A 25,541-nucleotide genomic window follows, 5' to 3' on the forward strand; every position below is an offset into this window, starting at 1 on the left:
GACAATTGCAAAATGCAGCCAAACCTAAAGTTTTCTTTGCTTTCCACTACAACACAGAAGAGGTAACTCCCAGAAGGGGCAAAGCTACCAATTCAATATTTTAATCTCTTCACCTGAAATTTGCTAAGGACCTTGATAAAACTGAACTCATCACTGTACCTGAGAGGGTCCCTGGGTCACTGGAAGCAGGCAGTCTACCAAATTTCACATCTTGCAGAATGTTGTCATAGCTGTTCTCAGGGTCCTTCCAAAATGTTGTGTTTTCTGAGATGTTTCTCAGTGGGACTGAGGCTGTCTGTTCAAGAAATAAATACACACTCCTTTCAGAGAACAAGTGCCACGATTTCAGTAAATAATTTGTCTTCAGACATTGAATAATACCTACTAATACACTTGGAAGCACAGCAAAACTTAGATTTTTTACATTAATAGCACAGATTAAGTCAATGTTGCTTTTAATATAGAAACTAGCTAGAAAGTACTCTTTACTGAATCTGACACATCACAGAATGGTTATTGTTTTCATTATTATTTTTTCAATGTGGCACTCTTTAAGTGCATCTCTTCAGTAGGATTGTTGAAGTATGAAATATCCAAACTTGTTTTGGGCTTTCTTACAGAACTTCTAAGACTATCATTCATACACTCAAAGGATTACAATAATATTTTTAGATAACTTTGAACAAGTACATTCATTCTTTAGCAAATGCATAACTGTATTTCAAATTTACTGGGATGGAGAATTAGACAAGAAAACACATCAGAAATGTAGGTAGGGTTTAGGTAACTTCCTTGTGCATTTTAGCCATCTGACAGTAGTAGACTTTTAGAGCAGAATCTCAGCTGTCTGCATTTTCTGCCCACAACCCCAGAGATTGGATGCACAAACTTCACTGAAGTGCAGAAATGAAGTGCAGGGCTGGCAAGAGAAGATTGCAGTTGGCAAGAGGAGGTTATGGGGATTTTCACTGCCTTTAGCTCAGCTCATGCCTGCACTGTTCAGTCGCTGATACTCACACAAACTGAACTTTGCTTTTGTCTTCATGTCTTTCGGATTAAAAGTAATAAAGCTCTTATACTTGAGGATCACAGAGTAAGATGTGGAGTAAGACAAGACAAATACATAATCAACCCCAGTTACGCGTTTTACATGTGCTGCAAAATAGCCTTCACTTAGACTGATTCATCACTAAACATCTGTAAGGTTCCAGCAAGGGACACAAGGCTGCAGCCTGCTTGCACAGACCTAATAACATAGTTGAGGCCTTGAAAGCACATCCTTTTTATAACATCTACTTAAACCTCAACTTACTTTTTTAAAGCACATTTAAAGTGTTTGGGGTTCCTACTAGGGCAAAGGCCAAATCCATGGGGATATCATCAGCTTGGGCAGCCCCAGTTGTTGAGGACCACAGGTAAGAATACTCGTGGCAGCAGTCTGGTCTGCTCAGTTGTCTGAACTGTCTTCTCTCTTAGCTTAGCAATTATTTAGCGAGTAACGAGGACAGGAAACTTCTCCCTACCCCCAGTTTATAAATGATTTCCTGTCAGTCCTTAGAAAAAGCAACTCAAAGCCTAAAGAAAAAGCTGTGAGTGGCTCACATCTGAGCAGGGAACAACAGGAAGGAAGGACAAGCAGAGAGCTAATTGGCCTTTTTACACTTTGCCAGGGCAGCTAGAATGTTGTAGAAAAGTCTTCCTCTCTGGTGATACCCTGTCAGTCCCTTCCTCTTTCAGTCTGCCTGGTCTATAAGCACAACTGTGTCAGATTTGACTCCTGCCTGACACCGATGGGTGACAGAATGACATTCTTCACGTGCCACCTCTGGGAAGCTACATTTAAATCTGGTTGCTCCACCATTTCCTAAGCACAACAGAAATAAGCAATTTTTCTGGGGGCCTCATTTACATAATTAGAACTGTCTCACAATCAGTACTACTAAGATCACCATATAAGTCAATTTCATTTATTCAATTTCACAGTCAATAAACTGTCAGTTTCACTGACAATTTCAAGTCATAATTCATCAAACAACGCTTCTCTTCCTAAAGCTTTATCAAAATTAATTGCCTTTTTTTTTCTGAAAAAAGCAGATTTCAGACAACAGCTCATTAGACATCAGCTAGTTTGGCATCTTGATAAACAAACTGTTAGAAAATATTACAGTAGTCTTAGTCCCAGTACATCATCATGTTACATCCATACAGATATAATGCATAGGCACTTTTTCCAGAAACAGATCCTATGTGGTCCAGTACTCTAGATACTGAGTGCAGAATGTGTTTCTGTTATATTTCCTCTTGGACAATTTGGCTAAAGGAGTAGCTTTCACACATTTGTAATCATCCATCAAAATAGAAGATCACATTGATTTTTACCTTTAACATATCACTCTTCAAGTTACTTTAAAAATGTATATTTTGTTAGTTATTGCAAAGATTGGCCATTCTGAATAAACCAGTTTTATAATGTGTACAAACTGTGCGGAGGATGAGAAGGAAAAAACACACTATGGAAAATTCAGATTTCTCCATTGATCATCAGAAATTTCAAGTAAATTGTTACAATGGCTCTACTTCATCCAATATTAAAGATGTGTCATTCTGCACAGAAGACAGACTTTTTTTGTCTCCTAAAATATGTTTCTAGTTAAAGTTTGAAAAAAGATTTCCATTGTGCCATATATGCGGTAACTCAAAACCAAAATGAAAGGATTAAAATCAGGGCTGCATAGAATGGTTTAAATTAAATTCAGGTAGTGGGGAAGACTGTCGTATCTGGCAAGCTCCCACTTACTGAGCTTTCTGGCCAAGAGGCAAGATGAAGCATAACAATCCTTACCTGCCAAGTCTAAAGCAATTTTGAGGCTTTTATTCATCTCTTAAAATAAAATGTTAATGCTCTTGGAAGCTTGCCTACCAACACAGTAGATCTCACCTGTCTTTTCTTTATCCTCACACAAATGTACAATAGCATGCTTCAGAGTAATGACTGAAAATATTTTAATATATATTTTTTTCAAAATACATATTATTTAAGCTTATTATCCATTACACTTCTATGGAAGACGTGACTAAATCATACTGGTATTTTGAAAATCTCAGTTAATAGGTTACAAATTATTGCTAGCAACATGCTGTATAAAGAGCTGAAGTTTGGACTGTGGAATGCCATTTTTTTCTGTCACCCTTCCCACACCTATAAACACTCTGTTGCCTCCACAAAGTTTTCCTAATTAAATCTATATCCCTCTTGAGTGGTTCTGTTTAGGATACTGCAAACAGACCTACTTATGATTCATATGAATACTTCAGCCAACATAAAATCAGCTTCCCCAAACACATAGTTTTGTCCCTGAATGGGTTGCTCTTGGCTAAGGAGCAAAAGGATGACCAGAGCTCTGATTTACGCATACCAAACTCAGTCTTTCAGAAAATGCAGTAGTGTTGAAGAATTAAAGATTTAATGAGCTTATTAAATTCCTCAAAACAGTAATCTTACATTACTTTTCAACAACCATTAGAGAAGAAATAAAATATTTAAATAATACAGAGATTTGTTCCAGTCTTTTAAGAAGTTGAAAGATTTTCAGTTGGTACCAGTAAAAAAACAATGCAGTAACAGCTTGGCCTAATAAGGTCACAGTTAATCTGTACAGACCATCTACCTTTAGGGAGGTATTTATTCCACATCAGGAGTTCCCAAACTTTTTCTGCCCCTTGTACAACCATCAGTAACAGCAAATATGTTCACTGACAGCATCAGTTCCCATTTTGAAAGGGTTTGCACTCCTCCTTGCAGTGCACTCATCACTTTATCTAAGACATTGCATTCTGCAGCAATCTAGAAAATATTATTTTTTGTGGAACCTGAACCAATTGCAGCAACAAAACACCAAGTCACAAGCATAGCTGTTGTGAGAAATTGCTGCCAGTTCTTGTCTTTTAACACTATTTTCCATCTCTCTCAAAGACAGAGTTAGGTTTTTTTTTTTTTTTTTTTTTTTTTTAAATATACTGACTAAGAAATTTTGAAAGCTTTGTTAAAAAGAAAAGTTTCAGATCGTTCTGGGTGGGATTAGGAACATTTTAATAGGTCAAAGAAGATTCAGTTTAGCTTTCATTGTTACAGATCAGGATCATGGCTGAAGAAATCCTGCGAGTTCTGAGCACTTTGGGGTGAACTGGCAGTAAGTCTTGGGACTGTTAGTACTATGTGTTCTGCAAGACAGTAGTTTAGGAAAGAAATGGTTAGCTGTGTTCATAGTTAGGAAAAAAATGGAAGGAGTGACTAAGCAAGTCTGTGATAAAAGCTGCTTTGGTTAAGAATGTTTTCTTTCTTGGACCACATTTCATGAAATGGGATAATTCTTGGAGACTAACTCTCAGCACTGGCCGTGGTAGGGAAAGTAAGTAAGGATGCCTGATGGCAAGGAGGTGATGCAGGCTCACCATTCTCCAAACTGCTCTCAGATGGATGCAGATTCCAAAATATTCAAAGTTTCAATTGACAGCTCTGCCAGGAGGAATCTGCCTGGCATACAGACTGCAGAACTGAGGACTGGGTATGGATCATGGCTAGGGAAAGAAAACTGCACTGTCAAACAGAGAGTAAGCTTTTGTTTTTATTATTATTATTTCATAAAACTTATATCCCAAGTGACTTATTTCATGATGATTTCAACTGCCACACCAGTGACCTTTGTGTTCAGAATGTGTTTCCAGTACTGGCGCATGCAGAAAGCTTTCTTCTTAAATTACACAGAGTTCAAATAAGTATAATCCTAAATGGGATCTCAGCTTCAGAACAGAATCAGAGTCACTTGTGCCATTATCAGATCATCTTCTCAGACAACCCGAGGTCAGGCCAACCTAGGCAATTATTTATAGTCATTTGTGTGGAACTCACGGCATTTGAAAGCCTCGTGAAAGCTCATCAGGCTGCACAGAACTCCAGAGGTCATTTCTGTTCCCTGTCACTATACCAGCTCCTCACAGTGGGGAGATTAGAAACACTCCTTTTAGATAGCGATATTTGGCTTATTAAGGAAAACGGATGTACCTCAGCCCACACTGAAGGAGAGATTCAGACTAATGCATGTGGCAAGGTTGCTCTGTAACATTAGACGTTACAGTGAGAACAACCTTTCTATTTGACCACAGGAAAATCTGTAAAATTACTCTGCACAAACACAGGTTGTGACTGAAAACATGGTGACCTAGGCGGGAAACGTACAGAAAAAAAATGAGGTTTATTGGGTTTGCACCCAGTTGTTCTTTTGAAGGTCTTAAAAATGATGGACTTTAAATGTCACAAGCAGCACAAGAAAGGTGCTGTTCAGACACCACCATGCAGCACTGGGCTCCTGCACACACTGCCTTTTTATGGCTCAAGGTGGACAGATCTGACTGGACATGGCATTGTGAGGTCTGCTGAAGAGCTCAGACTCTTCCCCATCTCCAAGCAATTGCCTGGTTTATTTGCCAGACTTTGTTTTGGTTTGTAAGTAAACTCACAGAAATCAGATAAAGAATCACAGTACACTTGGAAAGTATATATCCCACCTTCCAGTTACCAAAATACCACTAACTATTCTGGTACAAAGATACTGATACAAAGATAAGGGGTAGCTATGGAAGCAGAAAAGATTAAATAATGTTAAGTGCTTTCTAAAGTGAAGGCAAAAGGCAAAAGAATTAGGTACTATCCTAGGCAAAAGTAGTGCTCTACTACAATTACAAAATCAAAATTTATGAAATTTAAGCAACCTTCTCTCTAAGTAGGTACCATGAGGTGGATTCTGTGGTCTTTCTCTGCTGACAAAGGGAGGAAAACAATCAGCTGCATTACCACGAGTCTTCCTCAGCAGGCGCCCAGCACTGCAGCACATAAACACGTCTTACCTGAAAGCATTTTCTGAACATTCTCAGTACAGAACCAGAACTGACTGGAGCCACATGCCTAGGCAGCACACATTAATGGGTTAAAGCACAATTCGGAAGGAAAGAGGCATTGGCAGTATACAATTAAAGAAAATTCTGCAAGAACTAAAGAACCAGATCCCTCCGTGCCCAATTTCCACAGTTGTCTGTCACAGGAAATGTAAGTTTCATACATACATCTACTTCTGACATCCCCTTGCTTTTACATCGATCTATATATAGATATTATAGATATATATATGTAAGAGTTCAATTCTATTAAGCACCTAGCTTTCTAGACCCCATATCCACTTGTTGGCAGCCAAGTTCTACTGCTTCACTGACTTCATTCTTCATTTCTGTTCTGACTTTTTTCACTTCCCTGAATATCAGCCCCTGTATTCATATGCATGTGTTCATTCTTTCAGGCTACTGCTTTTAATTACTACATTTGTCCTATGTTAAAAAACAAACAAACAAACAAACAAGAAAAATTGTTATGATCACTCCATTCTCTTTCCCCACAGAATTTTAGTGGTGAATCTAATATTGACTTCTGCTTAAACACACTGATAAAGCCCATGGCAATGGAGTGTCTGCTTTATTATCTTTTTTTGGGACAAAGATCGCAGTATACTCACCTACTTTTTAGAAATTTGAAAAAAGATCCTCAGTTATTCCCAAACATACATCTGTCTCTCTTCAAATATTTTAATGGAGCAAGAGAAATCTCTTTATTCCCTGGGAGCCTCTTCTACCTGATATCACCCATGGCCTGATTTCAACAGTATATTCCCTCCTTACGACAAGGCACATTATCTGCAACCCTCACTCAAATCTTACCACCATACTTACAAGTTCCCTTTGTATCCTTTGTTTGTAAGTGTTTAGACACGAGACTCATTTAGCCTACCATAACAAACAGGCTTTTTTTTCGTCAAGGGCTTTGTTCTGTTTCTGGAGAAGCACCTAGCTGGGTTTTCCCTTGCTCAGAAACGAGGTCTGTGTTTACTGCCTTCTCCATACTCTCCAGAACAATCCTCTCTTCCGTGTCCTGGTTTCCTTAAAACTACACAAGGGCACAGGGCGGGTGGACTTTTCCCAAACCTTACTATTTCTCAAAGGCAAAAAGTATATTTTGTGGCAGCGTTTACTTCATGGGGCCCACTGAGTGTTTCTTCACGTACAGTAAGTGACGGTTATTTTGGACTTCTTTCTTAACAGTGCTGTCCTCCAAGGACCACCTTAGGCCCAGGACCTTACCCAACAGTTACATGTAGCTAAAGTTGGTCCATGCCCTTCTGGAAAGTCAGCCTGTTGTGGGAAATGCTAATTCTCCAAAATGAAGTTTTTATTTTTTAAATAAAAATTTTACTTTTGATTAACTTTTTAAATAAGGCATAGTGTTTCAGTTCCACTATCTCTATGAGCTTTCTCGTTCCAGAAAATCTCAGCATTTCAGAAACCAGAAAGTCTAAGTGGAGTCCCAGGAAGTCCAGGCTTCTTCTCATTGCAATGTCCAAAATTTACCTTCCCGTCTGTTTGTCCAGGACTATCAGATGTGAAACTGAACAAACTGACTAACAGGATGCTGCACTTATGGATTTCAAGAAGATCCATAAGTCATTTGTTTTTACCATAGAAGACTCTTGCTGGACTGGAGCACTTTCTTAAAGTTCCCCACTTTAAGAAACAGGAATCAATATGCCTGCAATGAGGTAGAAAATGGACTCCTCTGTTCACAACATGGATTTGAAGTCAACTGGAGAGGTCAAAACCACATGGAAATGACCCAATTATAAATAAATAAATAAACATGCATCAGAGAATGGTGTTCCCAGGGCTGGAGCCTGGGAAAATAGAAGATCTGTGAGGGCGCTGAAGGTAAGGGATAATTAGAAATCCATGACGCACTTCAGCAGAAGCAGACATTTGGCTCCGGCTCAGCCGAGCAATTGCGAGAAACCAAGAGAGAGATGTGTACGCTATTCTTCTTCTGACACATGCAGAACATGCAGAGCCTACAAGGCTGCCAGGGCGTCCCTTCTCTTTTGCTGTTTGCATGGGTCAGGCACAAGTCTAGCCCTTGTATGAGAACAGTTCTTCTCTGCAAAAATTTTAGAGCCACTGAGTGTGTGCCTTTAAAGCCAGCTGTCTGCTATTAGAATTTCATTACTGCACACTGCTCATGATTTTGGCAAGACTGTGTGACAATTAACATGAATTCTTCTGGGAGGGATGCAGCACATGACATCATGTAGTAAATCTTCTGATATTAGAACCTTTCATTCATGCCCTACTGTACTTGTTAGGGTAGCAAAATCAAAATGAAAAATGTAATTACACAACAGAGCTTTCAATTGTGTCATATATTAACTTCTAATACTCTAAGTATTCATTCTCAAATCCAAACCTGGCACAAAACACTCTGGAAGATAAAACTTGACCAATCTAATGAGATATGAATCTGATTCCTTGTCAGACACTAAATTAAAAGCATTTTATAACGGGAAAGACAATAGCAATGGTTAAGGAACAATTGCCCTTGTCTGCCTTTGTGCTGCACTCTGAAAACTCATATGCTAACAAAGAGTAAGCAAAGTGTTGGACCAATGAACTCTCAGAACATGCAGCATTTTGCAGCTAAATCCTCCTGAGAATAGCTTTCTAGAAATAATGGTAATATAGGAGACCAATGGTTTACAAACCTTAATTTATCATCTGAACCCCCCCCCCGGGTGAATTTATTGTAATTCTAATAGATAAATAGGTTAGAGAAAGACAAATAACATATTTTTCAAGAGTATTCATCAAACAGATTAAAAAAAAAAGTGCCAGATGTGATGCAGGCTATAACGTAAGCAATACAACTCGGGTTAATAAATTCTAGGCTTCCTTCAGAGCACCACAACAACTCCACCTTACTCCTGACTCTCTACGCACTATTGGTATAGTGAGTTACTTGACTGGAAAAGGAGACTGCTACTGTGTAATAAATTTATGGTAGGTAACCAACAGAAGACCTTCAAAAGCAGACTTAAACAAATAACTGCAGGCCAGATCTCCCCCCTGCTGGTTTTAATCACCTTGGCATTTACCCCTTTTTGCACGATCTTAAGCTTTTGGTTAATTGAATAAACAAGACTGCTCACATCCCTTCTTTATATCTTACTTAGTCTTTATACTAATTACTGTAGCTAGAAAAGGTCAAGTAGCTGACTTCTGCATTACAGTTCACTAACACAAGCAAAAAACACGATTCATTTTGAAAGCACTGACACTATCCCATTACACATTACCTAGTTAGTTTCTTTCGGGATGCACTTCCCAAAATTAGCATGTAATAACAACTTCAGCAGCATTCCAGAGCTTTATTTTTTCCTGGTCATTACAGGAAAATACTTAAAACTTCAAAAGAAAATCTGAGGCTCAACTACTACAAAATTGTCCTGGCTTCACTGATTTCAATAGCATGAAGACAGCATATGTTCACAGAGAACCTGGCACAAATCTCTTAGAATTCTGACGTTACACTAGGTTTTCTTTCTTAATGATATACACTTTCAAAGTAAATTTGAGTTATAATCTTTTAATGTTTTAGACTATTTCCTTTATGTTCTTTCTCTGAAAATAAAGTTTACTTAATTTACGTGCAATATAACATTGTCCTAGAATTAACAGCAATAAGAAAAACTAAAGAACACTTACATTTTTGTTTATTCATTCAACAGAAGTGAAGATATTTTAAAGACATTCAGCTCTGTGTGATGGTTTCGGAGATCCCACCACTAGTTTTCAGCAAAAGCAGAAAATAATTGGAATTTCCATAGCGACTGAGAGCACACCCTGTGCAACTTATATGCATTCTGCCAATATTATCTTTACCATCACAGGAGGATAAAAGCAGAGATCCAAAAAACAATACACTATATTGCTATGATGACTCCCAGGGCTCTCAACCACAGAAACGAATATTCAACATATGGTGCAGAATTACAACAAAAAGAGCCTTCCAAATGCTCAGAGCTTTGTCTCTGCAGTATTATACCAGAACCACAAGTTTTGGTGAGGTGTTTTCCTATGATTACTTAATTTTCCTTAACAACCTCCTATTTTTCCTTCCACTCTTTTCTTCTACTTTCCTTTGTTTGCTATCCCTAGAGCACTTGCATCTTACAGCTCCAAGGCAAGTATAAATGAGCTCTACATCAGTGCTCGTCTTCATTTATCTTCTGATCTTTGCCTCAAAATACTCATCTTAAAGCTAAGAAGATGGCTCCTTACTTGTGATAACTTCTCACAAACTAAAACAGTAAGCAGAAATCCTGGTCTATGACGTGGTTAACCTGCTGCATATCTTTCAATGGAACTTTTGTTTTCATAAATAGCAGATTCCATCTCTAAAAAAAACCCTTTACTTACATCTGTTCCAGGTGGCTGATCTGCCTGTAAACATCTACTATTTAAAACACTGAGTTCCAATTAGAAAGTTTTGAGAAAAATCTCAGAAAAATTCAAATGCTCTTCAATTATTTTCATTAACTTAGCCAGAACTACACCATAAACCCAGTATTCCTTAGGTGAAGATAAAATACTGAATTCCTCTTTATTATACAAAACTGAAATCAACACAAGGAGTGCAAGAGTCAATGTGGTTTGATAGAGAGAGGACCAGGACTGTGTTCCCAGCTCTGTCCTTCATCTCCTGTTGGATCTTATTACCTCTCTGTACCCCGTACTTCTAGCATTGCCGGTGACATTACTCAGATGGCACACATCTTTCTTCCCAGGTGACAGATTGCAAAGGTAGACATAGATAGTATTAATGGTACTCCAATTTTGTGAAGAAACAGAGAATTCTAAAATACATAGTTATAGTAATAATTAGGTCCCAACTATCCTGCTCCTGAAATTAGGATAAGCTTGTGCAACATTGTGCACAAATTTGCAGACACTGAGTGTTTCTGCATGGATGGTTTGCATCCTTCAAGTAGTTCCTTCACTAAAGAGGTGTGTGGGATAGACCGTGCATGAGGCAAAAGACTGAGTCAGGGCAAGCAACAATATCCCTAAGGCACTGCAGTGAGAATAATATCTTGTGTTGCAATAAGACACTCATGAAATGACGTACAAGCATATTTGGTAGTTCTGCTTATAACACTCAACATGCAGATTTCCAGAACTGGATTTTTTTTTTCCTCCCTCCAGGTAGAAACTGCTGTCAGGTCTCTGAAATTAGCTCCCTGTTCATTCTTCCCTAATGACTTAGATATTAACCACAAGCAGAAGGCCAATTATGTTGAGTTAAAATAAAAAGTTTCCAGTATAATATGTAAGAATTAGCAGCTGCATCTACTGATTTCCTCCCTCCAGCTAAGGAAAAGTTGCAGAGAATTTCCAGAACAGGCTACTGCAAGCTTACGCTTTTCACATGCCAGTAGAGCTGTTTCTATAGCAAAACAGTAGATTAAACTTTGTTAATTTAAATTTCTGAGACAGTTGTTGACAAATATGTCAGGAATGAAATACAACTTTTTGTGGGGTAACCCCAACAACTCTCAGCCTAGGAAAATCAACCTTCGTGCTGCTGTTATATCACGCGACCTGAGCCCACACAGTGTCTTGGAAAATAATCACCTACCTACCAAGTCCCTCAGCCTTTCCAACTTCGTTCAAGGATCCTATCTTCTCTGTCTACTATCTGCCATATATATGCAATAAACAATTATCTTATGGGCACTTCTAGCCATCATGCAGAAGGAATGGACACAAGAAACAGGGAGAACTGGAAACAGGTCCCTGTGTAGGGTGGCAGGCAAACCCCCTCCCAGCCTACCTCACCTTGCCAGGTGCTATTCCCTTCACAGGGGAAACCCACCAGATCAACATGTGGTTAAGATGCTGGTGCCACTGAAGGATTTATTTATCTTTAATTATCATGGAGTGGTTTATTCAGTACCAGACCTGCTGGCATGAAATGGGGTCCACCTGTGTCAGAGGGAAGTTTATAGCCTGGCAGTTGGCAAGGCTCATTGAGAGGCCTTTAGAACAGGTTTAAAGGAGGAAAGGAATAAAACTAGAGATAAAACTTGCTTGAGATGATTCTAGGGACAGCATACCAGGGTTGGTAGAGAGACCAATTGAAATGCATCTACACCAGTGCACACAGCATGGGCAACAAACAGGAGGAACTAGAAGCCGTTGTGCACCAGGAAAACTATGACAGTTGCCATCACCAAAACATGGTGGGATCATTCTCATGACTGGAGTGCTGCAATGAATGACTACAAGCCCTCCAGAAGGGACAGGCAAGGAAGGAAAGGCAGTGGGGTGGCTATCTATGTTAGAGAGCGTTTTGATGTTGTACAACGCAATGTTGGGAATTATAATATTGAGTCCTTATGGGTGAGGATAAAAGGAAAGGTCAAAAAGGCTGACATCCTGGTGGGCACCTGCTATAGAATGCCCAACCAGAATGAGAGACAGATGAAGCATTCTATGAGCAACTGACAGAAGTCACACTATTGCTTGCTCTTCTGAAACAGGTAATGAAATAATGAATGACCATCTCCTACACCACGAAAAAAGTCAGCTCAATGCACGAGGTAAGGAATCACGCAGATTAACTCAACATGCAAGTAGGCTGCTGAAGACTAACATGATAAGTAAACATAGGGGCTAGAATTAAAACTCTACATACTATTTTGAATATAAACACCTCATGATAATGGCTTGGTGTCTCTTGTCACCCTTAAATTATGTCCACATTTGCAAGTAGTGCTGTACAGCAGAAGCAGAGTGGAGGAGCTGATGCAGATGAGCCAATGCCAGCGCTATACTCAACCTGAGAGTGTTACTTTAGACTAGCCCTAATCTGGTTCCTACTAGTCTGTGAGCTATAAAACTGGTGACCTGAGTTAACACTGCAGACTTATCTGCAAGGACATCCTCTAGCCATGTGCAGAACACATGTAGGGGAAGGTGCCACTCAATGCTTGCAAAGATGCCAGAGTATGGCTTATCATTTGGACTACTTCCTTAAAATACACTCTCGGTAGAAACTGAGCAGCAGTAGATGAGTTGGTCAATGGCATGGCTACAGGAGAACTTTATAACATGGAAGTAGAACATATCTATGTCTTACAGATGATTATTTATGTTAATGCATGTTTTACTTTGCTTTTTTTTTTCTTCCTGTTTTGTATATTTTAAGAGAAGTCTTAAGTTAAATCAAACTTAATTTAAAATTAAATATATGTAGGCCCATGGCTTCTGAAATTTTTATTTTAAATGTAATCCACCTAAGATAAGGTTCAATTTATGTCTTCTCACAGTGGTTGCTCTCTGGGATTACTGTACTATGAACCAATTGTTATTTATGTTACCAGTGGATACAAGGATTTTGTTAGTGGAATTCAGCTTCCTGATTCATTTCATAATCCCTATGCCTATTACTTAGAGAAGAAAAAAAGCGCAAATCAAGATGACATTTAAAAAAAGGAGCCTAGACTGGTCTTGTAGGAACATCTAAATCCTTTTCCTTATTAAATACCTTATCTCAACAGCAGTGCACCAGCCATTTAGGAAAATTAAAGAGGGAGATAGCAAAAAGAGACAACAGATGATAAAGTACAGCAGTTTCTAGTCACGTAGATAACGAAGGGACTCCGCACATGGCCTTTTCAGTTTATCCCTGCTTCAGCTTATCCTTCATCTGCTTAAATTCAAATGGATCAGTCATTAAAATGATTTTGAAATGAGCTACTCCAGTTTCATGTGACTTTATTTTTTACTTATATCCTATAAAACTTGGTAAGTCTTTGGGAAGACAGGTGCTGCACATTTTTCCATTTCAATTCAATTTGAGATTATATTTCTAAGCAGCAACTGATAGTAAACAATTAAGATTGATTTTTACTCATTAATACACATACCAATTTGTGGGCCTTTTATCCCAACGATTTGTCACCTGTAAAAACATCGTCTCTCTTGCTGAAAAATATTGAACATTTTGTACAAGATGTTGAAAGCTTAGAGTTCTGAAAGATACTTGATACTAAATACTTATTTTTGACAAGACTTTTATTTTTTAGTATCAGATAAATATTCTTCTTTCATACATTTAACTTGATCATTCTGAGAAATTTGGTGTAAGGGTAGGCAATGATTGGCCACTCCAACATTTCAAAACTACCTCAGGTACTGCTCTTTTTTGTACAGTTCTTGTATGTTCATCATATTTCTCTCCCTACATGTAGAAGCAACTATTATGGAGACTGTTGTTTTGATGTCATAAATGATTCCTTATAGAAATCTGCCTTCTGTTTGGAATAAGAGGTAGTGACACGTTTATCAGGAAAAGGATAACTCCACTCCTTTCTGAAATACGCAACACTGAAAAGATGAGATGGCATTCTCATGGAATTTTTTAGGAGTAAATATTTCAACAGCAACCACCTCATGCTAAGTAGGATATATAGAATGACTTTTCACATTTACCTGATTGTTCTATAATTTTTTATGCTTCCTAAAGCTTTTTGCTAACCAAAATATCCTTAATGATACATCTCCTCTTACCCTATTTAAAATCTTGCAATAGGGAACACTTAAGAGATTTCTGCAAATCTCAAGGACTTGAGGAAACCAATTATGTATTCTTTGAGAACACTGCACTGCTGTACCTCTCCTTTTGTGCCTCCAGGACTATTAACAGTCACATTCAGCATCAGTGTGCCATATTACAGCAGCTGAATGTTCCCAGTCCCTGTCAAAAGATGGCTTATACCTTCGTTGTTTTTTAACTGACATTAGCGCCCTAATGATCAACATAGCTCCTAATGTGAACTGTTTTGCAGTGCACTTCATTGCCAAGTTGTCTCCTTGGTACCACTCACTCTGTATCCTGCTACCACAGTTAGCAAAGCATTTCCTCCTCCCCTGTTGAAAAATCTAGGAAATTTCAAGAATCCACCTTCTTGAACGATATTGGGTTTTCAAACTCCAGCCATTGAAGTCAATGGCAAACAGCTCTGTATATAAATAATTTTAAAAATAAAACTGTGTTACATAAGGTAAAAAAAAAAGCTTAGAGGCACTACAGAACGTCCATATAGTTAAGGATACCAAGAGACAGAAAATCCTTGCCTTTGGTTTTTAAGTACAAACGAATTAACACATCTCCACCCCGTAGATTGTAAAAACAGTTGCAAAAGTTGACTTTCTAGCAGAGTTAACTCAAGTGCAGTTTTACCTTTCATCAGCTAGACCTCCTCTGTTATTCTTTGTACCAAGATGAAATGGATAGCTTAAACATCAAAACAACACAGCCCTACATTCTGCTTACATGCCTCTAACAATACTTCTTCCCACCTGTAGGTCACCAGTTCAGAGGTGAACAGGTCAATTCTGTCAGTTCTTCAAACCTAAGACTGGAAATCTGTAGTGCTTAAAGGTTTTTAGATCTGCTTCTTTGAGCCAAAGTTCCTCACCACAGGTGCATGCCTCTATTGTCACTAATTGCTATGAAGACTGCTGATTTTTTCCGCAAGTGACAATCTTTTGAAGATAGCTTGTAAACTTTCCTGCTACCTTCCTGGCAAGCATGTTCTGCAGATTAAACACTGACAATGGTACAAAATCTGTATCAATTGGTCTGGGAGATGGAAAGAAAAAGCAAAGTCACTGTGAATGATCACTGCTCTCAGTAATAAAAAGGAAATTTCAGGAATTCTGTTTGTGAAGGTAAAAAGCATGAAGGAGATCATTCTGTTTTTTTCTATATTAGAATAAATATTTTCAATATTTATTCTATTGCTAATTAGAAATGTGTACACCTCAGTATTTTCAATTTTTACATATACACTGGCTGACAAAAATTCTTGTAAAATACTTGATTTTAAAAAATGGAAGATTTATCTTAATAAAGATTATAAAGTTTCAAAGCTATAGCTCTTCTGTCATAGTGTGAGACTGAGCATTTTTGGCTCAGCCTTGTGTAAGAGGTGGTACACAACTGCACTGCTCTACCCTGGGAAAGAACTGGAAAGAGCTGTGACTGAAGTAACACCTTCCTTACTGCCAGGGAAATAAAGACAAAGCAGCCATTTAGAAGACACTGGGTACTTCAGCCATTTAGAAGACACTGTGTACTGATGCAACAGGAAAACGATAATGCCAAACTCTGTCACAACTATTTTAAGTCAGGATTGCCCAAGAGCAGCTGTTACAAAACTACTAATTTAAACAGGACAGTACTTTGCTATTTTCTTACTATCTCCTCTCCAGTTAAACTGTGAGTACAGCGAATACATTCTAACTCCATGAAGAGTTAAGAACCATTGTTTACACTTCTGTCTGTCAGTTGAATTAACCCTAATCACCAGCTAAAAAGCACTGCCTCCTCGTTTCCCAGTGACTTGTCTGGACCTGACAGATTCTGAGACATATTTAGTAACAGCAACATCCCACTCCTCCCTGCACTCTTTTCCATCTTCTTTTCCACCCACTGCACTAGGAAGCTTAGTGCCCTCCACATACTGCAAATGACTTCATATGCATCATTTACGATGAATGAAAATGTATTGTATTACATTCCACATGATGTGTTACAGATAAAGTGATATCAAAAATTTGTTTTACCTTTTGAACTGCGTTTAAAGCTTCATAAGCATAGACCAGATTCTGCCATCTTTGAGTTGTATATTTCTCTAGGGCATTCCTAGTAATTTGAAAGGATTCTCTCAGGAGTGAGGTCTTCATAAAAAAATAAGTCATTATAACAGCTGTACCTTGACTATTGAATCATAAGGGAGCTTTATCACATGTCTAGACATAAATCAGTGGACTCCAGCTATGATATGTTTAACAGTAGTTTCTGAAATCATCAGAGTTGAACTATGGCAACTCCACTGATGTTGGCTTACAACAGTGGAGGATGTGTTCCCATCTCTTTAGATCATAAAGTCATATTAATGCTGTTCTTCCTCTGACACTTTCAAGACTAGTTTGAAATGCTATCAGCTCTCACAGGTGCTGCAATGAACTTCATAAGCTGTATGCTATATAGGCACATTCTTATATATTCCCTGGGCATAGCCTATACTTCGTTTTTACATGAACAGAGATGGCTTTTGTGCTGTTAGTATTTGTTTTTCCACTGCATGTAACTAGTAGGTAACCTGTGCATGAAGGTTCAGAATTTTTCCCTGATACACATTTAAAGTGGATCCAGTAATTAAGCATGGTACATTATTTCATATCCAGAGGATCTCTTCACAATATGGGTAGACATACATAATATTTTCAGGCAAAATTTATTCAATATTTGAACAGATACCATTTGTCCCCTGGTATGTAGAATTCATGAGTATCTTTAATTGAGTTCTGATGTACTGATAAATCCTTCAATGCCACAAATCACAACACTACTGGAATCCTTGCTAGATCAAGCATTCTCTCACTCTTAAAGATGGAGAGAAACAGGTTAAAAATATACCTACTTTTCAACAGCAGCATCATCAGTTTTCATATCTCTTCATTGCACAAGGATGTTGCCTCTTCTGTAGTCCTTTGATTCACTGTAAGTAAGGAACTTGTGTACCAATTCTTTTACAAATAATATTTTAGTCAATATAGGAAAAAAAAAAAAGAAAAAAGAAAAAAGAAAAAGCCAGAATCAAAATCAGGATGAATTATTAAGGAAATGAATGTCCTTAACTTAGAAGTACTAGAGAGAGAAAAAACAGCAAGGAGCATTCATCTCATTACTTGACAAGGACCTTCTAGAGACCACTGGTTCCAATCTGTCTTCTGGGATATGGAGGCTCAAGTCCAATCACCAGAAGCATTTTAAAATTCTAGATGCAAATTGGAACAATACAAAAAGAATAATTCATGGTGCTGCTGCACATCGCATACTTCAGAAGTACTGAACTAAGATTGTTCCCAACATAATTTAAGTCAGTGGAAGTCCGCACTGCTGGGAACTCTCTCAGTAAGGCAAGAGCAAAGTGTTGGTGATAGCATCTTACCTACACTAAATCAATATTAATACACCTACTACTCTTATTAATCAAAGCATCGCTTAGTCCATCACCTCATTAAAAGCGACCATTTCTATAAATACTATTGCATGACAACAACTCTGCATCAAAAATGTTTCCTCACAGTTCATTTTGATGGCCCCATGCCTTGAAATAAAAAAAAAAAGACCCATTTCTTTTAACAAAGGCCATCTCACAATTTAATCACTTCAACACACCTGTATTTGAAGCAGTGCAAAGATGTCATTACCCATTAAAGAGCTCTGACTGTATAAGTCATGATGTGTAACTGTCTTTACTATGTCTCAAGCTTTTATGTTGTATCAGATAAGAAATTACAAATAATCGTGTTTGCAAACAGCCAATTTCAATTTCAAATTTGAAAAACAAAGCAAACAATTTGAAATTATACTGAAAGAATCTTTCCCAATTCATAACAGAATAGGTTGACCCCATGATTCTCAAATCACAATCAACATTTCTAATACTTGTACAGTAGAGGAAAAAGCCACTTAATTCTCCCATTCCTCTCACACATACGCTGATCAGATGGCATCTCCTGGTACAGAGAAACCCTGAGTGAATAAAATACCAGATCTCTAAAAAATGAGCACTCGGCTTCCAGTAGAGGATTAAAAATAAAGAAAACTCATTGCAAAAGCTAAGTACATATTACAGATAAGAAATGCAAACACTTGAATGTAAATCTGTATTGCATTCAAACTGTGTCACGGAAGGGTTCCTCACACTACATCTTGTAGTGACAGCTCAACACTGCCATACCTTTCAGGAACTGTGAAACTGTTAATTGCCTTATCTGACATTCTACAGTCCTGCTAATGACTTATCAATTATCACAAAGCTTATCTTTTGATTTTGCATGAATCAATGATGTGCTGGAGCAAACTATCCATGGAATTGTTTAACATAAGGAGACCAGATTACTGCAGAAAAAAAGCACTTTCTGAACCACAGCACCAACATTCCAGAAAAGGAGATTAAGCGCTCATTACTTGAGATCTCCAAAACTCCTTCACTTTTGAGATAAAAGTTAGTAAGTCTGACTGTATATAGTAAAAGGACCAGCTGATCTCTTCCTGATCTCAACCCGTGTCATTTTAACAAATTGTTAAGTTTGGCAAAATGCTTTTTCTTCTTTGGGAAAAGCTTCAAACCAACATTATTACTTGCTTGTGGAGCTGAGCAATGGCAGGTGCCTTGAAAAACTCCAAATTTGCCCCTGGCTGGTTAGCTTGATTAGCACACCAACAAAGAGAAAACCATCAGATTGTTTGGTTTCACATAAAAGAAGGTACAGAAAGATAGCACTAAAGAAGGCAATAAATAAACAGACACTTTGTCCATTTAGTGTGTGAAAGTACTTTGAGAATGTTTCCTAAAACAAGCTTGCTAGAATTGTGAAGTTAAAGCTTTGTTAAAAACAGAAGTTTACCAAAGCATTTGGAATAAACTTTTTACCAAAAAATAAGGTAAAATCATCAATCTCTGACTCAAAGATGAAAAGCATCACAATGGAAACCCTAAAAGCAAACAAACAGATCCAAATCCTCTCCCTATTTTAGTATTCTCTTAGGAGCAAAGAAATAGTCCTCGCTGCAACAGTGAAATCAGATCCATACCTAGCCTAGTTACTTTTGATCAGGATGGCCAAGAGTCTTGGTAACCAGGACAAGCTGCTTTAGGCTATATTTTACCCAACAGATAACAAATTCAGATCTAGCTAGGCTAACAATACTAACAATACATATTGATAAGATTAGTTCCTAATAACTGCTTACATGCTAGCAAAATTTGTATCCTGATTTTTATATCAGATAAATAGGGGAAGAGTTATCACTATTGGTGCAGATGAGTTTTGTGTCTACGTTTCAATGAATAAAAACATTGGGTACAATGGTATTTTGCTTGCTGTACTTGTTACACTGCATATGTTGGAAGCCAATCTACCTACAGAATTTGTCTATTATGTTAGAATTGGCATTTAAAACTTCTTTTAAAGAATAACTGTAAAACAGAATTTCCCCCACGTTGGTGAAATCCTTGCTTGGTTTGTCAAGTCTCCTCTCATATTGTTTCATGGGATGCTTTATAAAAATTAATTAATAATTATTATCCTTTGTCATTTGGATGGGAAAAACAACCACTACATATTTACGTGCAAATTTGGTAGTGAATAATACATGGTCTTCTGGATTATTTTTGGTAACTTATTTTTTTTTAACTAACTAATTGTAAAATTTGCTGCAGTTCAAAACAATTTTTTTTTCAGCTGTTACACAATTAAGCCTTCTTTGAGGTAAGATGGAAATAAAATGCAACTTGAGGAGGAAGATCAGATGTTAAATCCTTTTGTATTGTACAAGACAACAGTGAATTAGACACCAAAGAAAATATGTGCCCTCTCAGAAAAATTATCTGGCTGTTAGAGCAGAGACTGGCAACTGAGACATCTGAAATCCACGCCTTAGCCTACATCAGTATGAAACAGTGATGTATGAAACAGTCTGTATGAACAGTGACTTTATCTCTTTAGGCTACTCAATGCACAGGCAAGATTAACAATATAATAGCTACTGAAAGTTAAGCTATTACAAAGTTAGTCACTCAGTGAACTACTGAGGACAAAATCCAGACATCTTTTTTATTTGGAGCTTATGTTCAGAAAGGATTTTGAGAAATTCAAAATCTTCTATCTGATCTAGGTTGTTCATATCAATTCCAATTTCTCCTAAGTCCATTCTCTTTGCCTAAAAAACTCTAGAATTCCATGCCTTAAAACTCCAGACCACAGTTGAATTGAGACCACAGCTATGATCTTTCAGACCACCGTTAATAGCTAAGTAAAAATCCAAAAAAACCTCTCTAAAACTCCTTCTCACACCATTGCAAGCTGCTAATCATGTGACATTTAATCTAAACCAAAGACAAACTGTTAGCTATGAATACTTTTCCTAGTCAGAGCTCTAAATGTAATAATGGTTTTCAGAATGTGTGGGTCTGGCTCACTTCAAGCGGTTTTGCTCCTTCCTCGACTCCAGCTGCAAACTACTAAACACATACTTTTTTAGGTCATTATGGCCTAATGTCTGTGGCATTACATTATTTCAGTGACATATCTTTGAACATACCGTAATTCCAAAAACTGCAGGTCATCTTTTAGCTAACTGGAGAGCAGGATTTTATATTAACTCCATCCTTTGCCTCTGCCTTCCTTTTAAAAAAGGAAAACAAAAATTGCAGTGAAACTTCCTTTCCCATTTTTCCCTTCTTGGTAATGAGCCTTACAAACTTGCCCTATTAGGAAAAATCATTGCTAGAGGCAAGAAGAGCATCACCTCTGAGACCATCCTCCATCCTGATAAATCCTGGCACAGAAGCCAAGACAAAGGATAGCTAAGGCACAACATTCATAATCAGAGATTCTTAGAAAAGGAAACTTTGCCAAGGATGACTTCTACTCCTCCCTTTAAAAAACAAACAAAAAAACACACGTGCACCCAGGCCAATAAAAGATGATAGCTGTCTTCAGAACAATACTTTTTATGGTCCTTTCCAAAAAGGAAACAAGAATCTAGTTCTGCCCTTAATTTTCTCGGGTTAACTCTTGGTCCTATGAGTTAAATATATAACTACCTGCTTATATTTTCTTTGTGCTTAGCTATTAAGTACAATGAATGCGGGCATTTCTGTTACAGAAAGGAATGTTCAGAAGAGTACAAGTTCTATAAGCCAGGTTTGAACTACTGTTACAGAACTCCATGACAAATTCCTTAAACGTCAAACACATTTCAGCTCCTTAAACGACTAATTTAGTAAAGAGCACACAAATCTAAACAATTTCAGCCACAATTTACGAGTTAAGGTACGTCAGTTGCTCCATTTGGTCAGTTTTATCTCAGTGAAAATAGTTCAGACATCTCATCAACAGAATGTTTGTGAGGAATCATTTCCTATGAACCACGATACCTCCTTGGAAGAGAAAGCATTGATATTTTGTACAAATACAATGCTTAAGATATGTGGTACATCACTGACAGAAACTAAAGCACAATTTAAACTATTCCAGTGCAGTATGTAGAAAGAAAGACTCCTTATCACAGTCTTTCTTGAAAAAAGTAGTAAAGAGTATCAGAGCACAAATCAGTATTTCCAATAGAGAGCAGGCATAGCACAGAAATTTTTGCTAATATTTTAATTCCATACTTGCTTTTAATTTCATACTACTTTCACCGTGCCCTACACCCCAGCCAGTCAGAATCTCCTGCGTGCACAATGGAGACTTCTCAGCTGTAGAGAGGAGAAGGATACCAGCAGCTTGAATACACAATATGGAGAGTGAACTGAGCTTTATGAAGCCACCACGAATCTGGACAGGATTGGGAAAATCCAGAAAACTCCACGTTTCCTTCCCTCCCACACCCTTCTGTGCCTTCATGCACATACACAGATCTGAAACAGGGGAACCTGGAGCCATATTTTCATATTTTCCAAAAAGGAAATGTCAGTGTTGCTACAAAGACCTACAGGGCACAAGAGAGCCACGCCTGCTAGAGAAAACAGAGGGCACATCTTGGAGCTGGGTTATGTCATCCGCCAGCCCTCGTACAAGCAAGCAGGCAGATGTGTGCTGAACTATTATCTTTACACAAGCTCTTCAGAAAACAGAAATGTTTTTTAAAAGCACTTACATGTTCCCAAAAGCCTCTGTCCCTCATTCTTTTTGCCAGCAGCCTGGCTGCTCTGGCACCGCAGAAGCCTAGTAAGACTGCTCGTTTTTCAAGAAAACCTTGCTGCAGACTGAAGAGCTTTAGCTAAGCATGCACATTTTGGATGTGTATCCAAACCAAACCCAAACATCTTGAGATTCTTCCTTCACTAACTCCAAACACATTTGATATGCTTAAACATGCATTGTATTCTATCAGAAACCAAATGGCTATTTGCTGTTCCAAATAATCAGATATACTTTGCTGGATGATTAGCAGGAGTATTGTTCACCCAAAGCAATCAAACTTTCATTTACATGTTTAAGAGCCTGGATCCACAGTCCTTGAAGTCCATGAGACTACTTCCAGTCACTTTGACAGACCTTGGATCAAGCTCTAAGCAATTCTTTTTCCCTTGGACATATTCACCCATTGAAGATTGAACTCAGTACTGATTTTTTCACACTGCAGCTTAAAGAATGAATATACTCAAAGCTTCTTGTAAGGCCGGATATCACTAGGTAAATTGAATACAGAGGCTTGTTTTCCTTACATTTGGTTTTGATGTTCTGTTCACTGAGCCTATGACTGCAAAGGTTATAGATGATGCAATTTATTTTCCTTCTGCTTTTTACCAGTAGAACACTGCTCCTCTTCCTAGATTAAACACAGGCTTTATTGCACATTTATCTCAAAATACATTTCTTTGAGAGGTCCAAAATCTAAAAGCATGTTTCACATTTGCTAGAAGTCTCTCATTTTTATCCTTGTCTTGTAAGGAGTCTGCTTCCAAACCAGCTTTGTCCTCCTAATGTCAGCTGTAGGTTTGCCCAGACTATAACAGAAATAATATCATTCTTTAAGTCTTTGGAAGCATCCCGTTCCTACAGCAAGCACCGTAGGCATTTATATTACCACCAGTTCTATTACGAATATGGAACTGAAGAAACAGCTACTATGTAAAGTAGTAAAAAGCTTTTTGCTTACTTTTGATTTTACTTTGTTCCTAACCAAACTAAGCTTATGTACAGTGGTAGTTTCTTATATTTATTTTATATCTACATGCATGAATCTGCTCATTTTCTGAGTTCTGAATACCTGCTGAACTAACTGCAAAATGCTAGTCACATTATTACATGCTATGCTTGATTACTTATGTGTTATCTTGAAAATACAATCATGTTTCTCACTAAGCACATTGGAATACGTAGCTATATTCAATCTAGGCAGCTTCATACCACACTGTGCTTTTTGATCTTTTTTATTTTCTATAAATATAAAACTGAAATCAATCTCGCAACAAAAGTAACTCTAATGAACAGCTTTCATGTAGGTTTTGTAAAACAGACTTCTCTTTTTAGTTGTACTAAATAGTTTGTATTTAAAGAGGCGATTTTTCCTTATCTTATTTTCCCAGGAAAACTGGAATCTAGCCAGTAGCAGGTAAGTTTCTGTAATTATCACAGTAAAAGGTGGAATATGCCTAATGAAAACTATTTTAAACTAATTTTGGCTCAAAAGTAATTTTTCAATTGTATTTTCTACTTCAATTAGCCTCTAGCATTGAAAATAGATTACTGATTCAGAAGTGTCAGATTTTGAGTATTTTATAGCATTGTTCTGACACAGCTATAAGATCTAATTGAGGGTAAGCCATTCTGAAGCTGCTCTTGCATTATCCAACCTTTCATTTGATTCCAGAGGTCCATTCTGGGTATATGCCTGTATGGTACATACTTAACATACAGGTTTTAATCAAATTATCTTTTTTTTTTTTTTTTAAATTGGTCACAGTTATATACTGCAGCATGGATTATATGCAAAATTGTAATTAGTAGATTTCAGCAGATATCCATTAAATTTTCACATTTCATATCAAGGCAATAAACTTCAGCGTGCCCTAAAATAAGTCATAATTTTTCAAATGATGAGGTGCATAAGCAAGCAGCTGTGGTACTTTCATTGCATATAATGAATAGGATAGCCACAGCTAGTTCAAGGGAAAAAAAAAAACAAACATAATGGAATTAAGCTCAGTTCAGTCCTCAGTGAAGTCTAAGTACTAAGTACTACTATATCAAGTAGACATGATCATCTGCTTTCCACTAGAGCTAATTAGCAAAGGATCTACTCATTACAATCAGATTAAAAGATATCATTTGTTATCAGGGAGGAGCTGAAGGAAGCAGTTTTGTAAGAGAAAGAAGTTAAGCCAAAACTGCTCTCTTCAAGACCGCTGCCATCCCATGCTGACAAGGGATGAATTCCAGAGTAACCAAACATTTTGTTGCTCTCTCCCCACTGCTTTCTTAGTAAATATTATCCTAAGTGCCCCTTTCACAAACACTGTTCTAAATAGCCACCTGCTTGTTGAAACGATATTGAAAACACTAAATACCAACTAATGTGCCTTAGTTATGTTTACACTGTCTTCACACAAGTAAAAGCAGTTTGACCTGGTTTGCTTCAGCAGCTAACTTTGCTAGAATATGGATTCAGACTGCAAACACCCTAACGTGCTTGTACCCAAATCTCTGTTGAAGTACTCTGTTAAATGCCTTCATACGTTGTACCACCATGTTTAAGAACATCTGGGTTTTTGTTGTTGTTGTTTGTTTTTAGGCAACATCAGCCTAGATATCTGTGTTCTGTACAGTCTTTACAGTTTTTTTTTTTTTTTTTTAAGTTTTACATTCATTTTCTATGACAAAAAGCATGAAATGCCTTCTGTCCTAAATAATTCATCTCAATTGAGTAGAAGCAACAAGATGGTGATGCACGCTGTGCAAAAATGTACAAAAATGAGCTAATGCATTTCCTTGCGATAGATATCTCAAAGTTATTACAGACA

At 37.5% G+C, this 25,541-nt stretch overlaps 1 long non-coding RNA gene across 1 annotated transcript in view; it reads right to left on the reverse strand.

Annotated features, from left to right (window-relative positions):
- The window catches only part of LOC116230946 (uncharacterized), a 123,959-nt gene that overhangs the window by 16,962 nt on the left and 81,456 nt on the right, over window positions 1-25,541 (reverse strand). The window contains exon 4 of the long non-coding RNA XR_016469575.1: window positions 160-295. This is a non-coding gene — a long non-coding RNA (uncharacterized LOC116230946). The remainder of the gene's footprint in view (window positions 1-159; window positions 296-25,541) is intronic.

This window comes from Phasianus colchicus, chromosome 10, assembly GCF_987193195.1.
Source record: "Phasianus colchicus chromosome 10, bPhaCol1.hap1.1, whole genome shotgun sequence".
Lineage (NCBI taxonomy): Eukaryota > Metazoa > Chordata > Aves > Galliformes > Phasianidae > Phasianus > Phasianus colchicus.